The following is a 24716-nucleotide window of genomic DNA, read 5'->3' as shown; positions in this document are numbered from 1 at the left end:
CTAGTTGATGTAACACATTTATGGTAGTTTGGGTGTGATAGGAACAAAGTGGGAGAGTGCTGGCTTTGATGAGCCAGTTGTCCAGATTTGGAAAGACATGAATGTTTTGTCTGTGCAATAGTGCTGCTACTACGGACACCGACACAATCGTGAAAACAAGAGGCGCAGTACTGACTCCGAATGGGAAAACTTTGAACTGACAGTGGTTACCTTCTATCACAAATCTGAGGTATTTGCGATGTGCTGGGTAAATGGGGATATGAAAACAGGCATCCTTTAAGTCTAGTGCCGAGAGGAAATCGCCCTGTTATTGAAGTGGGATCACATCCTGGAGTGTGACCATGTGAAAATGCTCTGACAGGATGTAGTGGTTTAATGGCTGTACATCTCGTATTGTCCGTAAAGATATGTCCTTTTTGGAGATTAGGAAGTGTAGGGAGTATACACCCAATCCTTGATGTTTTGTAGGAACGGGTTCAATAGCTCCTTTGAGAGCTAGAGGCTCCTGTTTGAGCAGGGTTAGATGTTCCATGGTAAGTTTGTCAGTGTAAGGTGGAATGTTTGGAGGTGTGGAAATGAGCTCCTGGCAGTATTCATGTTGGATAATATCCATCACCTACTGACCCGATATTATATTTTGCCAGAAAGGGAGGAAGAGTTGTAATCGTCCCCTGACAGCTGTGGAAGAGTCGGGGGAAGGAGAAGGGAGCCACTGTTTTGTGGCAGAAACTTTGCCCTGTGGTGAAGCACCCTGGCCCCTTCTTTTTGAATTACTTCCCCTGTACAAGCCTCTATAGAAACCTCCACAGGAGAACTAATGACTTTGTCCTCTTTCATATGAGGATGAGAGGTCAGATGTTGTTTTGAAGCCTGGCTTGTAAGAGGGACGTCAAATTTCAGGTACTAGGGTTTTGCAGTGCACCCATGGACTTTGCAACCTGTGTCCTGTCTCATTTTTTCAAGTGCTTGGTCAACTTGAGGGCCAAAAAGGTGTTCCTTATCAAAAGGAACATTCAGGATGATTTGCTGCACCTGTGACTTAAAGCCTGATATGCATAACCAAGCATGACAACATAGCAGGACACTTGTGTTGATTCCCCTGGCCGCTGTGTCTGCAGAGTCTTAGGCACATCTAAAATAGTTATTAGAGATGAGCTTCCCCTGAGTAATATTTCTTGCCCTCTCTTGCTATGTTCCTCCAGGAGGTATCGGAGGAGCTCCTCCATCTCATCCCAATAGGCACGACCATACCTCACCAACATCCCCATAGTGTTGGCTATATGCCAGTGATTGGCAGCCTGAGCTGCAACACGCTTGCCAGAGGCATCAATAAGCTTGGTCTCCTAGTCAGGAGGTGGAGCCTCATTGGCAGCTCAGGATTTTGCCCTCTTACAGGCATTGGATACCGCTAATGAATCAGGAGGACTCTGCTCTCTGATAAAAATTGGGTTGGAGGGTGAAGCTTTATATTTTTGTCCACCCTTGGTGTAATAATACAGGCAAATGCAGAATCTTTGAAAATATCACCTGCGTGCCTCAATATTCCTGTGAGCATAGGGAGGTATGCGTTGCCCTATGTTAGGTAGAAACTGTTTCAAATAAAAAAATCATACTCAATGGGCTCCTTATCTGACGGTACTTGGTGGCATGTGGCTGCTCTACCAATAAGCTCTTGGAAAGATGTGGTGTCATCTGGAGGAAACAGCCAAGCATTGTATAGGTCTGAGTCAGTGTCAGGTTGAGGATCAACATCATAAGCTGACCAAGGATCAGAGGGTTATGGTATGTCTAAGGTGTCATTCCCCAGGGGCGATATCAAGTGGGTCTCCCTGTGAATGAGGAGGCGAGGATGAAGGCGGTGGAGGTGGTATTGGAGGAGAGGCTGGTAGAGGAGGATGTAAAGTGCCAGAGTCTTTATCAGTCCTCTTCCTCTTAGTAGCGGGCACTGGCAAATCGATGTCCTCGTCAGAAGAAAGCTTCCTTTTTGATGAAGAAGGTGTGGTGGTAAGTCTTTGCCAAAATACGGCCAGTTTGAGGCTGTATATGAATTTGCTTTTATTTGGCATTGAGTTTTTCTTTCATTTTGTGAAGTACTGGTTCAACGATGCACTTGAGTCTGATTTCATGGCCGGACTAAGTATACTTATAAGCCAAAGCAGATTTGTAATAGGGTACCAAAATGGTTGATGCCAAAACTGGATGCAATGCAATTTTTCGATCAAAGTGGTCAGTGCCAACTGCTGAGCAGAAGTGGTCGGCACCGAAGGTTGAGCTTGTCGAGTTGATCCAGAGGTGGTCAGCTGAGGCTTGTATTTCGGTGCTGAGCCCGAGGCATCCAAATCTGTTTTTCGCAGCCGATGATGGCCTGTTGACAGAGATGGCCTGGTACCCTTGATGTTGGGGGGACTTGGATGTTTTTTCAGCAGGACCGGGTTATTTGTACTTGCAGTATGCTGGGCTGGTGGGAGGTCTTGCATTTTGAGTTCAATCACTACCTCAGAGCAGAACCCTCAATGGAAAGGTCCTCCTCTTTAGCTGCAGAGGCCTCTTGGAGTTCCTCCTGTTAGATATCCTGCTGTTGGAACATTACAGGTGTATCTTCAACCTCTTGTCTCTGCATTTCCCTGAGGTATGCTCTTCAGTCCCGTAGAGTCTTTAAAGATTGAAAGGACTAACAGGCCTCACATTCCTCTTCTCTGTGGTCAGGAAACAAACAGAGTACGCAGACCTGATGTTGGTTGGTCTGTGGGAACTTTGCATCCCACTTCCATCAGCAGGTCATATTTCTTCCTAAAGAATTGAGAAATATGGTCTGCCCAAAGGACCTCTGATCGAGTGCGTCGATCTGATGAGCAATGTCTTCTTGGTCCTGAAACGGGAAAGCACATTTGAAAACCATACAGACTAAAAATGAGTGAATCGTGAACAGAAAGAGTCTGAAACACAGTCTTGACCTGGAGATTGTTGATACACGACCGGACCCAATGGCAGAAGAAAAAACTCTAACAATGGAGTAAATGCCCATGCGCTTTACCAGCAAGAGAAGGGGTCACTATACCTCATGACTCGAAAGACTTTTAGAAGAAAAACAACTTGCACACTACCAGACAAACACTAGATGACAAGAATATACACAGCATGTCCATCTACAGCCACACATGCCATCAAACATTTTATTTTCTGGCTTGACTTGCCACCTAACTGAATTCTTTGGGGCGTGGTTCGGCCGCTAGAAAAAGTAGTGTCACCAAACTTGGCACACTTGCAGGGTTTGTCCTCTCAGCCCATCGGGTGGATTTTGGTCTGGCTGCAGCACTTGGTTCCTTTGTCAGCAGCCAGTCATTGAAGAGGACCTCACTGGCTTGTTGGTTCCTGTTGCGTGAGAGTGATGCATTCACCCTGGAGGGAGATCTTAGGTGATTTTTAGAAGTGTCGAGGTCCTTGGGGATTTGCAGAGTCCATCCGATGTCGAGCAACCCCTCAGTAGCAATTGTACAGTCCTAGTTGCAGCAGGCAGGCTTTGGTACCTTTTCTTTGTGCAGCAGGTCTTCAGTTCCCGTGCCTTGTGTCTTCTTTGTTGCTGGTCTTCTTGTGTCCTTAAAATCTGATTTCTTGGTTTAAGGATGCCACTAAATACTGTATTTAGTGGGCGTTTTAGGGGGTTCCTAGTAGTGACCAATGGGTCATCTACCTTAGGGTGGCTACACCCACCAAGTGACCACTTCCTATGAGCGGAGGTCAACTCCCTCCATCTGACTGGCCATTGTCCTTCTTTGCAAGATGGAGGAAAATTAAATGGAGGGGTCATCTCACATGCAACACCTTAGGGGTGGTGCAAGCTAGGACTTACCACTCCCCTCCTGTCCTTTGCCTGGTTTCCCACCACTACTCCCTCCAAAAGTGGGGATTTGCAATGGGGGCGGCCATCTGCTGCTAGCAGCAGGCTTGGGGGTTGTGTTTCAAGGGCAGTAAGCCCTTTGAAGCTCGCTAGCAGGGCAAAAGACATGACCGGCTGTGGAAGAGCTAATAACCCCAAACACAACAAAGACACAGACTCCCTCTACTCAAAGCCCCTGGGCCCATCTACTGTCAACACAATGTATTTATTAGTGGGAAGTGATGCCTTCAACATCCCCTTCAAGCTAACCTTAGCACAAGTGATGGGATGGAGTAAAGGCCACCAGGAACCGTAACTATCGAATAGCCAGGCTTGCATGATCGCGCTACAAGCAAGAAGGAAGACCAATGGGAGAACCGAGACTCTCCAGGAATCATCTACTTTACAAAGTTCAACATTAAAACCATAGGCATCCATACTTAGCACAAGCAGCCAATAGTAGAAAGAAACCTGGGGCATTCTCGGCTTACTTATGGATATATTTTTCCTGATGGAGAATAAGTTCTTACACGGGCTGGGAGAGGGTTCTTGGCCATACTTCAAGTAAACAGAAGTGTGATATTGTGCCTGTACATGTGTCTTCTGCACATTACAGACAGTGGAATCAATACAAATTTGCCCAAACTATCAAGGGTCCCAATTGTGGGTTAGGGTTAAATATGCCACCCATTAAACTAATAATACTGCTTTCTGGTGCCTCGTTTCCCAAACTGAGGGTTGGACTCTGATTTTTGGGGGGCTGGGAAAGACTGAGCAACAAATAAAAATGCCTTTTAAATTCTGTGTTTATCTTGTGACATTAAATGTCAGGCTGCTTTAGCCTTCCAACATGGGGATTAATATTTCATTTTCATTCTCTGACAGCAAAGTAAGATTAGTTTTTAAAGTGAATTATGTGACACTCTTGCTGGACTACAGGGGGTGTGAAAGGAAAGGCTGTAGGATGCCCTTTCTTCAACTTAAACACAATGTAAATACCTGTACATGAACTGTATACCTTCAGCAGTTAGGAAAACAAAACGTAAGCACGTTTTTTGTAATTCTTAAGTGTGTTGGAGACAGAGAATTTATTAATATCAAAAGAAATCAAAACACTTTACTTGGTTATGCTCGAATGATAACTATTCACAGAAATCTGATTTCCACACATCATCATTTGTGCACTATATAGTTTTATCTGTAAAGTTGTATGGCTGTGAGAATTTAGGGCCAGTTCAAAGGAAAATGTGCAGTTCGAAAGGCAATATGCTACTACATGGTGTTTTTGGTGTATTAAAGAACCGTCAGTCTCATGTCCATTAAAAGTTCGCTGTTGTAAAAAAGTGGATTGTGGTACTAAGAAGTTTGGGAACCACTACATAAGTGTGTTTCCTCTTGACGAGACCAACATATGTTCTATGAGTGAAATAGTGCATTTATTAATCCTATGCGCAGAGTGAGCAAAAACTAATTTCCAAAGTATTTATTCTAAAAGAAATGATGCAGTGGGCCACTGTGCAGCTATATGATGTGGCTTCTTGTTTACGTGGAGAAAGGATTTCCAACTCTGATTATTGCCTCACTGGATGTGTAAGAAAACCTTTTTTTCTCAGTGAATGCTTTGAAATGCCTAGCTTGCTCTGTGTTCTTTGGTGAAACAGAAGTCTTGGTTTTTCAATAAATGTTCACCCCCAAACAGTACAGCGAGGAGCTCTCTCTCCTTTGTGTGTTCTCTGGTGAGTCACAAGATGCGCCTTATTAGTAAAGTTTTTCTTGCACTTACTGCAATGACATGGCCTCCCTCCTGTGTGTGTTCTCTTGTGCCTTGGGACAGTCTGCTTGGCACTAAAGCACTTCTCACCCTCAGTGCAGCGATGCGGCCTCTCTCCTGTGTGTATTTTCTGGTGATTTATGAGATGCCCATTTTAAGTAAGACTCTTCTCACAATCAAGGACTCAATTCTTTGTGTATTCTATGGTGAAATAGACGATTCCCCTTCTGAGTAAAGTTCTTCTTACAATCAGTGTACTGAAAAGGCCTCACCCCAATGTGTATTCTCTGGTGCGCTTGTCACTAAAGCTCTTCTCATACTCAGTGTACTGCTACAGCCCCTTGCCTGTGCATATTCTGTGGTATTTTAGATGATGCACCTGTCTTTAAAGTTATTCTTGCGCTCACTGCAGTGAAAAAAGGCCTGCCTCTTGTGTGTATGTGTTTTCTTGTGCTTTGGGAGTTTGCTTGTCAGTACACCACTTCTCATACTTTGCATGGTGACCAGGCCTTACTCCTCTGTGTCTTTCTTCTTGAGGTTTCTCTTTTGAGTAAAGTTTTTCTCAATATTGATGCATTTAAAAGGCCCCACACTTAGTGCAGTGAAAAGTCTTCACTCCTGTGTGTATTCCTGGGAGACATTAGAGAGCTTGCTTGTCAGCAAAGCCGTGCTCAGACTCAGTGAAGTGATGGGGCCTCACTCTTGTGTGTATTCTCTGGTGATTTACAAGATGCCTCTTTTGAGTAAAGCTCTTCTCACACAGAGTGCACTGAAAAGGCCTCAATCCTGTGTGTATTCTCTGGTGCATTTGAAATGTGTACTTGTCACTAAAGCTCTTTTCACAATTAGTGCACTTAAACGGCCTCTCTCCCCTGTGTCTTCTTAGGTGAGATAGAAGATTTCCCTTTCGAGCAAAGCTCTTCTCACATTCAGTGCACTGAAACGGCCTCACTCCTGTGTGTACTCTCTGGTGAGATAGAAGATTCTCCTTTTGCGTAAAGCTCTTCTCACATTCAGTGCACTGAAATGGCCTCACCCCTGTGTGTATTCCCTGGTGGGATAAAAGAGTTTTCTTTTGCATGAAGCTCGTCACATTCAGTGCACTGAAACGGCCTCACCCCTGTGTGTATTCCCTGGTGGGATAAAAGAGTTTTCTTTTGCGTGAAGCTCTTCTCACATTCAGTGCATTGAAACGGCCTCACTCCTGTGTGTATTCCCTGGTGAGATAGAAGATTAACCTTTTGCGTATAGCTCTTCTCACATTCAGTGCACTGAAATGGCCTCACCCCTGTGTGTATTCCCTGGTGGGATAAAAGATTTTTCTTTTCCGTGAAGCTCTTGTCACATTCAGTGCACTGAAACGGCCTCACTCCTGTGTGTATTCTCTGGTGAGATAGAAGAGTAACCTTTAGCGTAAAGCTCTTCTCACATTCAATGCACTGAAAGGGCCTCACTCCTGTGTGTATTCTCTGGTGATTTAGAAGACTCCACTTTCGAGGAAAGCTCTTTCCACAATCAGTGCAGTGATGAAGCCTCACTCCTGTGTGTATTCTTCTGTGAATTCGAAGAGTATTCCTGGAAGCAAAGCTTTTCCCACACTCAGTGCACTGAAATAACTTTTCTCCTGTGTTCATTCTTTGGTGAGGAAGGAGATTTGCCTCTTGAGTAAAATCCTTTTCACGCTCAGTACGGTGACTGAGTCTCACTCCTCCATATATTTCTTCAGGAGTTTGAAAGGCAGTATTTTGAGCAAAGCTTTTCTCACTTGCAGTACACTGGGATGGTGCCAATAGTGTGTGCGTTATTTTGTGCCACATCAGGCGTGGCTTTTTGGTGAAGCTCTTGTCACACACAGTGCAGGTATATGGTCTTCTTCCAGCGTGAATTCTTTGATGCTCCACCAAAACTGCCATATTGAGAAACTTCCTTTCACACTCAGTGCAGGTGAAAGTTACGTTCCTGTTGTGGATTTGCAGGTATTTTTTGTTTTTTCTGAGTTTGCGGGTTAATTTCTTCACAGGTTCAAAGCATGTTTCGGGATCTTTATCATTCCTTATTGTGTCTTCTGATCGATGTGCTGCAGAATGAAACAAGAGGAGGATTATTTCTTAGAATCAACTTCAAAATATTTAGGCACAGAGTTGTGAAATTACATGTCAAATTGATTTGGTTTCATTGCATGAAAAGGCTTGATAAGCTAAAAAAAAAAAAAAAAGCTTTTCATTAGCAGACAAACGTTGCCTAGAGTCAGTCTGATTCCCTTGTGCCTGTGAGATAAAGGGCAGAAAGGAAATCTGTAATTATATCTTCCACGTGACGTAGATGTCAGAGGAAGAGGTTCTAGGGTACAGAAAACAAGCCACCACTGTGCAGACAGAAATGTGACAGCCTTCAACTGCCTGGAAACCTATATATGTCCATGATCAAATCAGGATGCTGTGGATACTGATACACTGAGCATACAGTAGCCCTTCCTCCAAGATATAATTAAGACACATCAGACATAGTTCAAGACTTTGTAGGAACTGTTTTATTGCGACTAAGATTGGGTCGGGTGCCTTCTTGTTTTTATTTTGTCCTGATGAAGACCCTGGACAAGTTACTCTATTAGGGGTCGAAACTTGTACACATACATGGTCAATCCCTGTTGATTTATTATTGAACATTGGAATGATATATGGTCTTTTCTGAATCACTTTCAAGGGGTTCCATATATGGGCATTGACCTGCTTCTTTCTGTACATATATATCTATATTTTCACACTTTCTTTTGTTCTGGCACATTTGTTTTAACTACTCACTGTGTTGTCACTTTGGAGCACCATTTTTCTTGACAGATCAGTCTCAGTCTCTTTACACAAACAAGTCAAAAAATACAAATTATCAAAAAAACATACTTTGTTCAATCATCTATAGATGTGTCTTTTTGTCATGCTCAATAATTTGGAGGCAAAATTTAGCTAAATTTTGCTTTTTTGTGAATCCCATTACCAGTGAGATTACATCCACTTGAGGAGTTTTATGACAGAACACTTGTTTTTGTATATTACTTTGTTACAGGGTGCCCAATTAGGAATGGGGTTGTTAGATAATAGGAAAAACTGGATAATGGACCACTGTGTGACATTTCTCCTTAAAAAACAAAAGCAAAGCAGGAAAGTTCATGAAAGAAATTGTCTACTATGTGACATCTCTGCTTAAGAGGAACGAGGGAATGTTCAAGAAAGCAAAAATTGTTAAAATGTTCGTTAAATTACTGAAAACACAATCTATAAACAAAACAAGAATAGCAAAAAGAATAAAAAGCACACCAGCAACATTTTCCTGCAAATCTCTCGCCCAGGAACTCATACAAACAAGAAGAGTTCCTTTGACTCCCACCTGGTTTCACGCTCTTTAACCCTAATATCCACAATATTGAGAGCATAGTGGGAGTACCCTCTCTGCCAGATCAACTGGGATAGCCTAACCCATCATACTTGGGTAAGATGTGCCAGGGAGACAGTCTTGTATAGTGCAGGCTATTGCCTCTTTTAGTATGAAGGTCAGAGTCAGCAGGGCTGCATCTCGGTCACAGGGCACCGCTTTCCAGGATAATCCCAGCAGAAGTGCTCCTCTGACGAATGTAGCACTGAGGCAGTTTGTTTTATAATAAAAGCACTTTTCCGATCGAGTTGAGTCAGGTGCAGAGCTGATGCGCTGGCAATTTCGGAGCGGTCTCCAACAGGCATTCCTGAGACAAGGAGACTGCGTTCTTTGTGCCTAGCCTTGGACAGGCAGTACAGTCTGCGTGGCAGCAGCGCTTACAAGGAAGAGGATGCATGTACAGTATCTTCTAAGAACATTATCGCACAAGTGTAAAACCACGTTAAAAGTCAACAACAGAAAGAGATGACAATTTAAAATGGAGGCTCCAAGCAGGCCCTGTCACCACATAGGGGCAGCAGTCTCCACCACTAATAGGGTTTTCACGAACAATATCCCGACAATCTGAGTAACCTTAGGAACACCAGGGAGCGCGACATGGGTGTTATGGAGCACACCAAGTGGGATGCGGACCTGACGCATCCTTGCTGGTGGCAATCATGGCCCAGTTGTGATACAACTGAATCTAGCTAGAGACAGACTACATAAAATGGGAAAATTCCTGGTGTGAACTGTCTACGATGTGGGACCCCTATAAGGTCCTTTTTCAGTGTGATCTGAGAATGCCTTAGCATCCGTGCATACTGGAACATCCTCCTAGGGGACCTAGGGAACATACTGGAGAAAAGGATCCCGTAAACTCACATTTTATCCTCCCTCCTAGGGATCCTTAGGGACACTGATTTACCCTGCATGAAACTGATAGTCGCTAAGAGAGACCTACACAGCTATGGGGCAGTATGAACACTGCCCACTGAAGACCTATGGATAGCAGGGATGGACGTGCATGGAGGCAGAAAAAGAGATGCATGTGGCCAGATGATGTCCTAAAAAATGTACGAAAATCTGGGGGCCATTGGAGGTCGTACTATGGACTAGGAGCGGATGATCCTCCAGTGAATCAGACAACGGGCTGGACTGAGAATGGATGCTGACATTGGGCCTTTCCTGTCACGCTCTTTCCCCGTTTGCGTCCCTCCTGAATCCCTTCTGATCACCTGGCCCAACGTCTTGGATGTGCTCAAGGAGGCACCATGCTTTCTGCCAGCCCTGCTTGCTTTTTTTTGGCTGTGTTGGAACAAAAAGCAAATAAATAAATAAAAAAATGTTTATTTCAGAAAGCACAAGTATTACTCCCAATTAATAACCAGGCATGCAGTGGTATGTCTTAAACTTAATCTAAATCAGTATCTTCATTAGCCTGCCACTTTGCTGTGTGTTGTATCTAATATTAGGTATCAACAAATTTGTTAGCAGTGATAATCCCACTATAGAGCCAACCGCCTTTGTTTGAATAAGACGGCGTTCATCGGCCTGTTTAGGACTCAACTATTGTTAGGCATACGTTGCATATGTGATCTCTAGCGCCTCAGCTGTCGTGGACAGTAGTGGTAACTCAAACTGAGGCTGGCATCTGCAGCACTATATGGAGCTTGTGCAGCAATTCATGAGAGGGGAAGGTTCACAACCAAAATGTGGGCAGTATGACACTTAGGTCTCACACGTGTCATCACGTGACAACAGATGAAGGGTGCAGCCAAAGACCTCACACTGACCTGGACACTGGTTGAAAAAAAAGGTTCCAAGGTCATGCAGGATACAAAGTCTTCCCAACAACATCCGTGCTGCTCAGTGAAACGGGCACAATGCACGCTGCAGGTGCGTGCACCTCGCATGTAATTCAACGCAGCCCTCAAGTCCATGCAGATCCAGCTTATCCAGCCCAGGGTTCTTCTTTGCTTTGTGGGGTCTATTTGGTTATAAAATCAAGACTACAAGTTCTAGAATGCAAGAAAAGACCTGGACTGGGTGCGCTACTCATGCGTGACCTAGAAAAGAGTTCTGCAGCATGTGGGATCTTTGCAGCATTACCATCTGTGCCTGGGCCACATGGTGGCAGGACTTAATTGGAGAAGAAAAAAGCTGGAGATGCCAATCGTCCAGTGAATCTGTGATCCAGTGAAGGTAGGTAACAGCATACTGCAACAAGAAGCAGATATCAGCAGCAGTGGTGGTGGTCTCAGCCGTAGCATAACAGCAGTGTGGAGTTGTAACAACACCCACGTGAAACACACATGCCCCTTTGCAGTGTGGGCGTACCCACAACTACATTTTGTGTTTCACAACCCATTTGGTCCTGCAGAGTTGCAGTTTAATAGTTATGTCGGTAGAAGTAACTGTTAGCCAGCTTACTGCTTCGTGCCACTCGCCTCATAACTCTGGAAGGTAATTCTGCACTCGATAAACCGCACTACTGCAGTGTGTTTGCAGGATGCGCATTCAATGCATCAATCTGAATTTTGAAGGACAGAAAGGCGGAATACACACTAATTGAGCATGTTTTCCCCAATCCTAAGTGCACCAACTTGTACGGCAAAAACATGCAGGGTGTGCAGTTTGTGCAAGTTTTACTTTTTAATCTAGTGCGCACAGTGTTTGTGCCTGAATTGGGATTAATGCTGGGGATGGGGTTCCACCTTGTAAGACACTGGGCGGGTGAGAGCCTGCTTCAAGAAACAAACACAATCCCCGTCAGGGTGACCCCTTTGCCCCTCGGGTAGCCTGGTACAAAGCAATTAGGCTTAATTTGGAGGCAATGTGTGCAGTAAGTTCACAACACTCAAACAGTAATAAAGGGGAAACACAACACAGTTAACATGCCAAACCAGTTTCGAAACTGAGAATATGTTATGAAATAAAATTACAGCAAAACCTCATACAATCTAATAAGTAGAAACAGAGACATGAATTTTGAAGTTTTAATTTAAAATGGCACCAAAAAGTGCAACGTACCAACCACAGTTATCTGGTCACACTACACCAGATCACAATCAGAATTTAAGGCTGACCGTGATGGAGCACAGGTCGGATACAGGGACAAGATCCGTCCTAGTGCAAAGTTGACCATCGGCCGGCCGAAGAGCTGGACCTCGGTAAGTGCCTCGGCTCCAGCTCTCGATGCAATGAAAGTGTCGAGCAGGTGAAGTTTGAAGTCCGGGCCTCGGAAGGCATTGTCTACGGCAGGTTGCTGCTTGACAATGGTTTCCATGATATCCTCTCTGTTGGGACTTTAGTGTTTTCTAGCAGTTGAGGTTCCTCCAGCAGGGCAAACCAGCAAGTTGCATCTGACTGGCAACTTGACATCGTCGGCGGTCTGGTGGCCGCAACAAGTTATTTTAGAAAAAAGTTCAGAAATACTATTCAAATGGCTGGTTTGCAGTTCTTGGACAGAAGCCCTACACTTCAACACCAACCAAGAGTCCAGGACTTGTAGGGATCCTTTTGGGTATTAGGACTCCCTCCAGCACTGGTATGTAACATGCTCTAGGGCCATTCCTGTTGGAACTGGTCAGCAAGTACAAAAAGCTGGAGAGTTGCAGGAGATGGCCTCAAGAAGCTTCTTGTGTCCGTGTAGCTCACACAGGAGGTAGGTCAACCTATCCTTGGAATCATTTCTGGGTTCCTGGGTTCAAGATATACAGGTCCAGTCTTCCTTCAGGCTTCGGACAGCAGTGCTGTCCTCCTCAGAGTCTTCAGAGGCTCAGAAGTGTTCAGATTTCAGGTTCTGGGGTTGCCCCTTTTATGTCTAACTCCAGTCTGTGGGTGGGAGACAATCCTTTGTCTACCCCCAAAACTAGTTAGAGTTAGATTTCCCCCCTTCCCTGGGTTTGGCTCCAACTTGGTTAGAATACAAAAGGCAGGCGTGTGTTGGGGCAGGTCCCTTTGAAGTGTAATCAGGGCACTGGATGGTTCCTCCCCATCCCTCCTGGCAAGAAGAACCAATCCCCTCCACACCAAGGCCCTTTGCCCAGTGTCTGGATCCAATACACATTTTCATTTAGGGGAGCCATCAACAGTCCAAGGGGTCTGGCCAGTCAGAGAAAAGCCCCAGAATCTTTAGGGATGAAAATGGCAACTTTTTAAACGTTTCCAAAATAATAATTTAAAATCCAACTTTCATTTTAGAGAGGATTTTTAATTACAAGTAAAGCGAGTGGAAGAAGCGTTTCTCTAGCAGCCAGGCTTGAGACAGTGAAAAACGACTTTGGAGGTTTCTCACTGCCAGGACATGTAAATCATGGAATATACTTGCCTCAATTTGGTAACCACGCACCCTGCCCTATCAGCATTTACAGCCTACCTTAGGGGTAACTTACAAGTATAAAAAAGAAATTGTAGAGTTGGCAAAGGGGTTATTTTCCCAAGCCGAAATGGCAGTTTAAAACTGCCCTAAAGTCTGCAATGGCAGGCCTGGGACATGTTTCAGGAATCTACTTTAGTGGGAGGCACAGCGAGTACTGCAGTCTAGTGCTGGCATTTACTTTACAGGCCTTTGGTATTGGCAGTATCTTATACTGGGGATTTATACATGAATTAAATGTGGCAACCGTGTACATGCCAATTTTACAATGTTTAAAGGGCAGGACAGATGCAGTTTATCACTAGTTAGCAGGGGTGGAGTGCTGACAGCCTTAATGCAAACACCAATGGGTTCAGCTAAAGAAGGCAAAAATCGGGAGGGGGGGGAGGGACACACTATGCAAAAAGATGGCCTCAATCTGAATAAACTCAAATCCGTATTAATGTGAGGTTTAGAATGACGTTCTAACCTAACGAGTATGAACTGGACTACAACCAAACTGAAACCCACGTCCGTCAAGCTGTCCTTGAAACATTGCTGCCTAACAAGCTAAGCGTGCTGGTCAAGAGCATCTGCTGTTATATCTTAGTGGATTTAGACTCCTCCTGCTGACACACACACATCCTGTAACTCTTAAAACACATGTATTTATTTTATACATTTTCAGGCCATTCGCTGCAGCACCATAACTCTGAAAACTGCATCACATCTGGTAATCAAAACCTCAAAACTAAAATGAAATAAGGACTAGCATGTGAATAGAAATGTTACCCTGTAGACATTAGTTTGTGGCACGTATTGATGTAGATTCACATGTGGTGCATACTCTTTCCATCTAGTGTTGGGCTTGGATGTGTACTACTTGTTTTTGTCTGAAGAAGTCTTTCTATAGTGACTCCCTCCTTGGGTAGCACTGCACATGAACATTGACCCCATAGTTAGATTGTTTTTGCCCCAGCAGGTGTAGGAGACATAGTAAAGCAAAACATAAAGATGTTTATAAAATAAGAAAGGATAGTAGATAAAGAAAAGTAAGCTATCCGCAACAAGCAAAGGCTTACGGGGAGGAGGGGTGTGCATGTGAATCTACAGCACTACATGCCAGGCACAAATAACATTTTCAGCTCATGACGTGAAGCTGTAGATGCACATGCTGTGCAAAGACGGAAAAGAAGTTGTCCCTCTAAGTTAGTGGCTAGCCTGTGGTCATTGCAGAACACTGGAAAAGTATACATCAAACAGCTTGACCCAACTGGGTTTACTGTCTCGCGTGAACGTCCACACAATAATGTTTAGAAAAAGTGTGAGGCATGGACCAGGTAGCAGCTTTACAAATGCCAGGAACTGGAATGTTTCATTAAAAGCCATTGAAGCAGCTTTTTAAAAAGTAGAATGTGGCCTTTGTGGTGTTAGGAGCCGCCTTTTAGCTTTGGCATTGCAGGTCTGAATACACGTAAGTAGCCAACATGTGATTCCTTGTTTTTAAGTCGTGGATTTGCTACATAGTTTGGAAGAGGACAAAAATGTTTGTTGTGACTTGCAAAATGGTTGTTTTCTGTCAATGTAATAAATAGGGTCCGCTCCACTACTGGTAATAAACAGGCAGTTCTATGGTTTGGTTAAAGTGAAAGAAACATATGACCTTGGGTAGGAATTCTGGATTCGTTCGAAGACAACCCTGCCAACTTTGAAAAAAGTTCCTCTAATGTTAACGCTTGCATTTCACTTACACGTCTAAGTGACATAATGGCAACCAAGAAAGCAATTTCCCAGGACAGAAATTGCATATGGCAAAAATGGAAGAGCTCAAAGGGGGGCCCCCATTAGTTCTGTGAGGCCTACATGAAGAATCCAGGGTTGTAATCGAGGTAGTTTGGGAGAGATGAGTCAAGCCCCTCTATGAAGGCTTTAATTACAGGGACTCTGAAGAGTGAGGAGCCTTACCAGTTTTGCAAGTATACTGCTACTACAGCTAAGTGAGGGTGAATAGATTGGTACGCTAATCCCGAGTGTTGCAAGTAAAGCAGGTAGCACACCATATCCTGCACCGTTGGCTTTAGGGGACTGACACGTTTGGAAATACAGTAGTGGATAGCCCCCTTCTACTTTGCAGCATAACAGGCCCTAGAGGTGGGTCTAAGAGCCTCTCTCAAGAGGCTACATTTAGGCATCCAAACTCTAGGATTTCAGGAGCCAAATCACTAGGCTGAATTGTTTGGGTTTGGGATTTCTTAAGGTTCCCTGGTACTATGTGCGAAGGTTCAACCCGTTGGGGAGCTTCTGGTAGGGAAACCAGTGCGAGCTCGAGGAGGTTAGTGAATTAAGGTGTCTGGTTCACGTGGGAAGTGTGAGAATCCAGCCATAGTTTTCTCATCACTTATAACAGCAGGAAAGGCAGAAAAGCACACACAAGTATTCCTGACTAATTCATTTATAGTGCATTTTCCTTGAAATGTGGGTGTGAGAACCTGGAGGCGAAGCTTTGGCATTTTGCATTTTCTTCCGTTGTGAACCTTGAGGTGTATCAACTACAGCCAAATGTTTTGCCCTATGGTGGACAGTTGGGGCGAGTGGGTGCCCCTTCTGAATGTGACAAAAGGCGGCCTTGAGTGCCAACTGAATCGTTAGCAACTCTAGGTAGTTTATGTGATAAATTTGTTGTAGGGGAGTCCACAGACCTTGAACAATGGCAGTCTGGAGGTGAGCTCCCCAACCCGTGAGAGATGTGTCGGTGGTTTTTGGTCACATGCAGAATAGGGTCCAGAAAAGGCCTGCCCTGTTGCAAATTTTTACTGTTTCACCACTGCAGATCAACACTAGATCTTCAGACTGACCCGCTCTACTAACCACACTTGTAGTGGACAGCTGTTCAGTTATGCGTGTGGTACTTTGGAGATACAAGAGGCCATCATACCAATCACATGACTGTATGAACAGTTATCTGATGTTTTGGCTGAAAAAGAGGCAGCAGGGACTGAAAGGCTCGGACTTGAGTGGAACTGGGATAAGTTTCCCCTGTAATGGAGTTCAGGACAGCCCCTAGAACAGGTTGAATCTGTAGAGGCTGCAGATGGGATTTTATCAAGTTTATGGTAAAGCCTGGGTTGTGTAGTGAATCCAAAGTGAGCTCCGTGTGAGCAAGACAGTGATGTTGTTCTTTATCAGCCAATCGTCTAGATAAGGGAAGACGTGGATGTTGCTCCTTCGTAAATGAGTTGCTCTCACAGCCAGACATTTTGTTAAAACCCTGGGTCCGGTTATGACCCTAAAGGGTAACACTTTCAATTGATAATGTTGACCACTTACTACAAATCAGAGGTAACACCAATGCGCTGGGTGAATTGGGATGTGAAAGTAGGCGTCTTTCAAGTCTAGGGCTGCCACGAAGCCGCCTTGCAGTAGAAGTGGTATGACATCTTGCAATATAACCATATGGAAATGTTCTGATCTGATTAACTTGTTTAAGGGGCGTAGGTCTAGGTTGGGCCTGAGTGAGCCAGCCTTTATGGGAATTATAAAATACAGTGAGTAGACTCCCATGTTTTACTGGGAGTGCAGCACCAGCTCTAGGGCTCCCTTCACTTCCTCTTGCAGTATGCTGCTGACGTTGACAGAAAAGGGAGCCTGGTCGTGGTGGAATCTTTGGTGATGTGTAAGTGAGCTCCAAGCAGTATCCATGTCCCACAATAGCTAGGAACCATTGGTTTAAAGTAATGTTTCACCATTTTGGTGGGAACCAATGTAGTCTTCCCCCGATGGGTGTTGTGTGGTTTGGGGTGGGAGGGAGTCACTGATTTAGTCTCTCCACCTCTAGTTGTTCCCTCTGTAGGAACCCTATATATCACCAAGTAGGTTGCGTATGCTGTTGGTGCCTCTGATAAGGGTGTGCGCTTCTGTCGAGGTGTTTTTGGAAACTGAGTGCAATGAAAATTCGCCCAAGAGATGGAGATTCTAAAGTTCCCATGGCTTTCGCATTATCAGTATCTTCTTTGACTTTTTCTAGCATCTGATCAACTTGAGGGCCGAATAGATGGTCTCCATCGTGCTCCATGTTGATCAGATACTGTTGAACTTCTGGCTAGAAGCCAGATATCTGTAACTAGGCATGTTTCCTGATAAGGATACTCAAGTTCACATCCCGAGCCCTAGTGCCAGTGTCCGCCGCGCCAAGGGCACATCTAATAGAGGTATTGGAGAGGATTATGCCTGTCTGGGGATAGGTGCATATGCGTTGCTGGTGAGAGTCCAGCTCCTGCTGATGGCATTCCTGGTTAGGCTGTTGAACATCAGAGTCTGCTGCAGATGGGCAACTGAGGGGTGTTGGCTGTTTTGGCCTCTAAGTCACTTTAGATGCAGATGCCTGTTTTGGCTCCGAATGTGTTTTCCCCATTGAAGCGGCTTTTGGCTCAGATGTTGTTTTTGACATCGAAGTGCCTTTTGACATGAAGCCGTGCTTGAATCCCAAAGCAGTTTTCAATGCCAACATTTGTTTTGGCTGCGAACAGTGTCTCAATGCCAACCCACTGGTGGATGTGAAGGAAAGCTTGGTTTTGTAATGCTGACTCTGTTCCAGAATGGAATCTGAAGTCGGCTCTGGTGCTGTTAATCGGTACCAGCCATGGCTGGAAAACAGTGGTGGCCTCTTGGACCCGTAATGCAGGCTCAAAACACTGTCCCCAGAAAAGTGGTGAGTGCCATGTTGAGAAGAGGTACTCACTGCATGTATGTCATGTTGAAGGCAGTTGTGGATGCAGATCCTTTAACTCTGTCAGTGATTCCGTTCTGGAATGAAGGCTGTGAGTTGTCTTGTGTCTATGTTCTCTTCGAGGTCCTACTTGAAAATATCAGGGATTGCCTCATCTTTTTGTTGTTCAATGGTGAGCTGTGCAAGGCGTCCGTCCAGACAATTACAAATGGTTTTCATGGATCTGAGGGCAAGGTAAGCAGGAACAGCACGACCTTTGCTCTGGGGAGAGACTCAAACTGCAGACTGTGTGCTGAGCTGTCCAGGAATATTTGGAGTGGCACTGTGGACAGTGTCTTTCCATGATGCTGCAACCATTTCTGAAGATGAGTGATGCTGAAGAGGGCACAGCCGGGCTGAGACCCCGTCCAAGATCGCCCTGAACGGTTGACTTTAGTGTCATTGACAGGGTGCACAGATTGTTGAGTTTCTTTATTCGAAGAAACAGTAAATATAGCACAGCTTTAAGTTTAAGAAGGGTAATTAACATGTGTGGTGTAGGAATGTGCCTCTTTTGACATGGCCACTGCCCGACTATTTGCCTGATTTCTGGTGCAATCTCATCTAAAAGTGCACTGGGTCCATGCTAAACAGGACCACAGTGCCAGATCTCTTTCCCTAAAACTGCATAGTTGGTTTTTCCAATTGGCAAAACTTTAGCTTCCACTATAAGTCCCTAGTAAATGTACCCCTGGTACCTAGGGCATGGGGTCCTAAAGGAAGGTCCTTGTGGACTACAACACAAATTGTGCCACCCTCAGGGACCACCTCACTAAGTGCACACAGTGCTGCTTTCACAGGCTGCATGTCTTAATGCGGAACCAGAATGACAACACAACATGGCACACAGCTTGTGTGCCCTGTCCCCTTTGCACTGCATGCAATATACGAAAGTCACCCCTCTAGCAGGCCTTCCAGCACTAAAGGCAGGGTGCATTATATTACATGTGAGGGCACAGTTGATTGAGCAGATATGCCCCTGCTGCGTCTGTCGATTCCCAGACATAGTAAGTGAACAGGAAGCCATTTAAATACATGTACTGGATACTGGTGATTACGAATTCCGCAGCTACAAGATGACTTGACTGACAACAGGGATGTTTGGTGTCAAACATCTCATATTATTAAACCCTCACTGAATCCAGTGTGGGATTTATTAATACATGCACCCAGAGGGCACCTTTGAGGTGCCCCCTGAAAAACCTACCAATTCCTAGAGTGGGCACTGACTGATAAAAACCAGTACAGACACCTTAAGACAGAGTTTTGGCCCCCTGAAGTGAGAGACAGTGCTCTCGCAGGCTCAGAACAAAGGCGTGCTTTGGGCAGAGGTGTGATCTCTCCCATGCAGGATGGACGTTCCCGGGTGATGGGCTTCAAAGGCCTTGCCACCTTTGAAATGTGACCCAGCCCTCTCCAAATGGTGGAGGAGGCCGACCCCCAGTTCCTGACCCCACGTTTGGTGGGAGGACTGGTGGGAAAATTAGGAGGAGTGCCCACTGCTTGCCAGTCCCACTCGTAGGGTGGATGAGGTGAAGGGGACACTACTTTTTTAATTCCTTCATCTTGTAGGGAAGGAATTAGGCCAATAGGGTTAGGGCCATCCTCACTTACCAAAGGAACTGGTCACTGGAAGGATTTAGTCACCCTAAAGTGAGTAGTCCATTGTCTATTACCTGGCACTCCCTGTAACACCCCTAAATTCAGTATTTAGGTGGCACCTCTGAACCACAGAATCAGATTCATGCAACCTAAGAAGAACCAGACACGTCGGCAGCAGAGAAGACTGAAGACACCAACTTACTTGGCCCCCGCCATACGACCTGTCTGCAGCCTTCAAGGAAACCTGCACCTGGAAGACTACTGTACTGCAGCCCAGCAACCTCCAAAGCCTTGGGAGGACTGCCAGCCTTGAATAAAGACCAGGAACACACATTGACAGTGGACCTGTCCAGAAGAAACCATCCTTAAAGAAGAGAAAGCCTGTTTGAGGAACCGCGAAACCAGACACCAGAAGTGACCACTGCACCTGAAGCCCCTTGCCTGAGTGAAAGTGGTCCACCCCTCTAGTGAAGGTTCCCAAGCACTTCTGACCAAGAGTCCACCGTGGGCTGACCCCTGCCAGACTTCCCAGCGATATCTGCAGCCTCAATCCGAGGATTCCCCCCGACTGTGACATGCCCAGTAAGCTGTCTCTGATGCCAAAAAACACCCCTGCCCCCGGAGTCCCTGGGCCTTGAGGAGCTAAACCATTGGTGTCCCTAGAACCCTTGGCATCTCAACTTACCTGGGCAGCTGTGGGTTGAGCCTGCAGCCCGTTTCTGAAAGTCATCTCCTCCACTGAATAACATTGGGTGCCCAACCCTGTGTTGGCACGCTGCACCCGGCCGCCGCTGTGCCTCTGAGGGTGTGAGTTTGGTGCTGCCTTGTGCCTTCCCCCCTCCTGTACTTACCTCAACTCCAGGAGATCGACCCTTGACCCCACTTTACTCACCTGTAAGCAGCGCTTCAGCAGATAACCCCAGTCTCCATTGGATAGCATTGGGCACCCAATGCAGTACTGGCGCACTGCACCTGGCTGCCCCTGTGCCGCTGAGGGTGTAAGTTTGGTGCTGCCTTGTGGCCCCTCTTGGTGCTTCCCTTCTACCCCTGAGACCAACCTATGACAACGCTTGTACTAACCTGGGAGCAGCGCTTCTTCACCCCCAGTCTCAATTATTAACACTGGGCACTGACTCTGACCTCTGCATCCTGCCACCCTCGTGCCGCTGGGGGTGCACTCTTGGCATCAACTTGAACCTTGCCTAGTGCTAGTCTAAAACCCTGAAGACTGAGATTGTAAACCGTGTACTTACCTGAGAAACTGCATCCTTGTTTTCCTCCCATAGGTTAACATTGAAGACTCTGAAAATTGTACTTTCGATTTTGGAAACAGCAAAGTATTTTTAATTTAAAAACTGCTTACCTTATAACGAAGTTCTTTGGTTCAAAGCATTTAAAAACAACTGTTATTTTTCTAAATTGGGCTCGGATTTAATCTTTGAGTGTTTGTCTCATTTATTGCGTCTGTGAGTACAACAAATGCTTAACACGACTCCTTGATAAGCCTAACAGCTCGCCCACACAACCACAAAAAGCTCTAGACCTATCTATTTCTGCCTCTGTACATCTTTGGGGATCCACTGGGCTCTGCACAGTGTACTTCATTTTAGTGCACTATACAGAGAGACAGCTTTCAACATATGAGCCAAAGTGTCAGGGATACGTAATGAAGAGCAAACTGAATGGCTGTTATCCTGAACCTCTAAATAAAATGTTAAAAAAATCTAAAACAGGAAGGGAGGGTATGATCATTCACACCCACTGGCACATACATAGAAGCAGTGCCCTTCAATGCTGGTAAGGGCACAAGACCACATCAGAGTAAAGTAACTGGAGAGGAAAAGAGAAAAGAAATAACCTCCCTCCCTTTCTCTGCCTCAAGTATGGGGCTAGAGTCCCTGATCTGTAACAACATTAAATGTGGGAATACACTGGATATTTTGACAATTATTAAATATGGGAATAGGTTAATTGATCTGAAACCTATGGAAATAGATTATCTACTCAGCCGCGTTGGTAAGTGCGGCAATACAGGTACAGGAATGGATTCACTACTCTATACTTAGTATCAATAAGTATGGCAATAGCTTCACTATTGTGCTACATTATTAAGTATGGGAACAGAGTCACCAATGTATAACACTATGAAGTTCTGGAATGGAGTCACTATTCTAACATTAATACGTATGGGAATAGGTTAAAAACCCTCTGCCCTTGATAACCGTGTGCATTAAGTCGCAGATAGGGTCTATACTGTGCATCGCTAGCAAGGATCCCTACAATACAGCATTGAGAGATATGTAAATAGATTCACTGCACTGCCGCATTACTAAACAATTCATTACTTATGGGAATACATCAAATTCGTGGGGTAGGAAAGTGCCCTTTTTGACATGGTCACCCCTACTTTTTGCCTGGTGTAGGAGGCTGGCCTGGTTTGTAGTGAGTACCAAGGGGTACTTACACTCTGCACCAGGTCCAGGTATCCCTTATTAGTGTAGAAGAGGTGTCTAGCAGCTTAGGCTGATAGAAGGTAGCTATGGAGAGCAGCTTAGGCTGAACTAGGAGACATGCAAAGCTCCTACTATACCACTGGTGTCATATGCACAATATCATAAGAAAACACAATACACAGATATACTAAAAATAAAGGTACTTTATTTTTATGACAATATGCCAAAAGTATCTCAGTGAGTACCCTCAGTATGAGGATAGCAAATATACACAAGATATATGTACACAATACCAAAAATATGCAGTAATAGCACTAGAAAGCAATGCAAGCAATGTACAGTCAAAATAGATTGTAATGAGAGCACATAGGTATAGGGGAAACACAAACCATATACTCCAAAAGTGGAATGCGAACCACGAATGGACCCCAAACCTATGTGAGCTTGTAGAGGGTTGCTGGGACTGTAAGAAAACAGTGAGGGTTAGAAAAATAGCCCACCCCAAGGCCCTGAAAAGTAGGTGTAAAGTGCACCTAAGTTCCCCAGAGAGCACAGAAGTCGTAATAGGGGAATTCTGCAAGGAAGACCAACACCAGCAATGCAACAAAGGTGGATTTCTGGACGAGAGTACCCGTGGAACAAGGGGACCAAGTCCAAGTATCGCGCCAAAGTCGAGATTTGGGCAGATGCCCAGGAAATACCAGCTGAGGGTGCAAAGAAGCTGCCACCGGATGGTAGAAGCTGTGGATTCTGCAAGAACGAAGAGGACTAGGAACTTCCCCTTTAGAGGATGGATGTCCCACGTCGTGAAGAAGCTTGCAGAGGTGTTCCCACGCAGAAAAACCGCAAACAAGCCTTGCTAGCTGCAAGGGTCGCAGTTAGGGTTTTTGGATGCTGCTGTGGCCCAGGAGGGACCAGGATATCGCCAACTGCGTGAGGAGACAGAGGGGGCGCCCAGCAAGACAAGGAACCCTCTTAGAAGCAGGCAGCACCCGCAGAAGTGCCGGAACAGGCACTACGAAGAAGAGTGAACCGGAGCTCACCCGAAGTCACAAAAGAAGGTCCCACGACGCCGGAGGACAACTCAGGAGGTCATGCACTGCAGGTTAGAGTGTCGGGGACCCAGGCTTGGCTGTGCACAAAGGAAATCCTGGAAGAGTGCACAGGAGCCGGAGCAGCTGCAAATCACGCGGTACCCAGCAATGCAGTCTAGCCTGGTGAGGCAAGGACTTACCTCCACCAAACTTAGACTGAAGTCTCACTGGACTGTGGGAGTCACTTGGACAGAGTTGCTGAGTTCCAGGGACCACGCTTGTCGTGCTGAGACAGGACCCAGAGGACCGGTGATGCAGTCTTTTGGTGCCTGCGGTTGCAGGGGGAAGATTCCATCGACCCACGGGAGATTTCTTTGGAGCTTCTAGTGCAGAGAGGAGGCAGACTACCCCCACAGCATGCACCACCAGGAAAACAGTCGAGAAGGCGGCAGGATCAGCGATACAAGGTTGTAGTAGTCGTCTTAGCTACTTTGTTGCGGTTTTGCAGGCGTCCAGAGCAGTCAGCGGTCGATTCATTGGCAGAAGGTGAAGAGAGAGATGCAGAGGAAATCTGATGAGCTCTTGCATTCGTTATCTAAAGAATTACCAAAAGCAGAGACCCTAAATAGCCAGAAAAGGAGGTTTGGCTACTCAGGAAGGAGGATAGGCTAGCAACACAGGTAAGAGCCTATCAGAAGGAGTCTATGACGTCACCTGCTGGCACTGGCCACTCAGAGCAGTGTGCCAGCAGCACCTCTGTTTCCAAGATGGCAGAGGTCTGGAGCACACTGGAGGAGCTCTGAGCACCTCCCAGGGGAGGTGCAGGTCAGGGGAGTGGTCACTCCCCTTTCCTTTGTCCAGTTTCACGCCAGAGCAGGGCTGGGGGATCCCTGAACCGGTGTAGACTGGCTTATGCAGAGATGGGCACCATCTGTGCCCATCAAAGCATTTCCAGAGGCTGGGGGAGGCTACTCCTCCCCAGCCCTGCCACCTTTTTCCAAAGGGAGAGGGTGTAACACCCTCTCTCTGAGGAAGTCCTTTGTTCTGCCTTCCTGGGCCAAGCCTGGCTGGACCCCAGGAGGGCAGAAACCCGTCTGAGGGGTTGGCAGCAGCAGCAGCTGCAGTGAAACCCCGGGAAAGGTAGTTTGGCAGTACCCGGGTCTGTGCTAGAGACTCGGGGGATCATGGAATTGTCTCCCCAATACCAGAATGGCATTGGGGTGACAATTCCATGATCTTAGACATGTTACATGGCCATGTTCGGGGTTACCATTGTGACGCTGTACATAGGTAGTGACCTATGTACAGTGCACGCGTGTAATGGTGTCCCCGCACTCACAAAGTCCGGGGAATTCGCCCTGAACAATGTGGGGGCACCTTGGCTAGTGCCAGGGTGCCCACACACCAAGTAACTTGGCACCCAACCTTTACCAGGTAAAGGTTAGACAT

At 45.8% G+C, this 24716-nt stretch overlaps 1 pseudogene; it reads right to left on the bottom strand.

The window, feature by feature from the left end:
• Window positions 1-4884: 4884 nt before the first annotated feature.
• Window positions 4885-24716, bottom strand: part of LOC138246704 (oocyte zinc finger protein XlCOF6-like) — a 96573-nt pseudogene continuing 76741 nt past the window's right edge.

Source organism: Pleurodeles waltl, chromosome 7 (genome assembly GCF_031143425.1).
Source record: "Pleurodeles waltl isolate 20211129_DDA chromosome 7, aPleWal1.hap1.20221129, whole genome shotgun sequence".
Lineage (NCBI taxonomy): Eukaryota > Metazoa > Chordata > Amphibia > Caudata > Salamandridae > Pleurodeles > Pleurodeles waltl.
Note: the sequence above shows the minus strand (reverse complement) of the source record. Positions and strands in the feature narration are given on the sequence as shown.